This window comes from Arachis hypogaea, chromosome 16, assembly GCF_003086295.3.
Source record: "Arachis hypogaea cultivar Tifrunner chromosome 16, arahy.Tifrunner.gnm2.J5K5, whole genome shotgun sequence".
In the NCBI taxonomy this organism is placed as follows: domain Eukaryota; kingdom Viridiplantae; phylum Streptophyta; class Magnoliopsida; order Fabales; family Fabaceae; genus Arachis; species Arachis hypogaea.
The window spans coordinates 108,036,563-108,037,747 of record NC_092051.1 but is presented as its reverse complement, the minus strand read 5'-3'; the positions used below and the strand labels follow the sequence as shown (position 1 = coordinate 108,037,747).

General features: G+C 44.1%; 1 non-coding gene across 1 annotated transcript; it reads right to left on the bottom strand.

Moving 5' to 3' along the window:
* Positions 1 to 655: 655 nt before the first annotated feature.
* On the bottom strand, positions 656 to 759 carry LOC112760034 (small nucleolar RNA R71). The gene has a single exon (XR_003180492.1). It is a non-coding gene; the product is annotated as a small nucleolar RNA R71 (small nucleolar RNA).
* Between the last annotated feature and the right edge of the window lie 426 nt (positions 760 to 1,185).

Genomic DNA, 1,185 nt, shown 5'->3' with positions numbered 1-1,185 from the left:
AATTGATCTAACCATACTCTTCCATTAACCAAGAGTATTTCACTTGTTTGTGTTTGAGCTGTGTTCTTGTATGACAGGTAGGAGAGGAGAGACATCAACTCCTCCATATACCGAACCAGAGAGGACCTATCATAGACTTAGAAGGGAAGCAAGAGGGAAGAGAGTAGCGGGAGAAGAGGAATCTGAAGGAGAATCTGAGGACAATTTTGAGGAAGCTTTAGATCTCAACATGGATAGAGAAGTTCACAACCATGAGAGAGCTGATGGAAACGATGCCATTCCTGAGAGGAGGGTTCTTAGTTCATACATAAACCCAACCTCTGGGAATTGTGGTAGTAGCATCCAGAAACCACCCATTCAGGCCAACAATTTTGAGCTCAAGCCACAGCTAATATCACTAGTGGAGAATCATTGTTCCTTTGGAGGAAGTGCTAATGAAGACCCAAACCAACATCTCACAAAATTCCTGAGAATTTATGACACTGTGAAGTTCAATGGAGTCCAGGAAGATGCCTATAAACTGCTTTTGTTCCCATTTTCACTTAGGGACAAAGCAGCTAAGTGGCTGGAATCATTCCCAAGGGGGAGTCTAACAACATGGGATGAGGTGGAAAGCAAGTTTCTGGCACGTTTCTACCCTCCACAAAAGGTCAATAGGCTTCGATCTGAGGTTCAGACTTTTAGACAACAAGATGGTGAAACTCTCTACGAGGCATGGGAGAGATTCAAGGACTTGACAAGGAAATGCCCACCAAACATGTTCCATGATTGGGTGCAATTGCACATCTTCTATGATGGGCTCTCTTATGAATCAAGGAAGGCTGTAGACCATTCATCAGGAGGTTCATTGAACAGGAAAAAGACTGTGGAAGAAGCCATTGAAGTGATCGAGACAGTGGCTGAGAATGAGTACTACTATGCATCAGAGAGGCACAAAACTAAGGGAGTCATGGAGCTGAACCATGTTGATACAATTCTAGCCCAAAACAAGGTGTTTGCCAAGCAACTAGCAGAGCTTACCAGGCAATTAGAAACAAAGCAAGTGGCTGCAATACACACACAAGATCAAGAGGAAGTAAGCATTGAAGGAGGTGATTGGGATGAGGCCAACTATGTGGGAAACCAACAAAGGCAATCATATGATCCACATTCCAACACTTACAACCCGGGCTGGAGAAACCACCC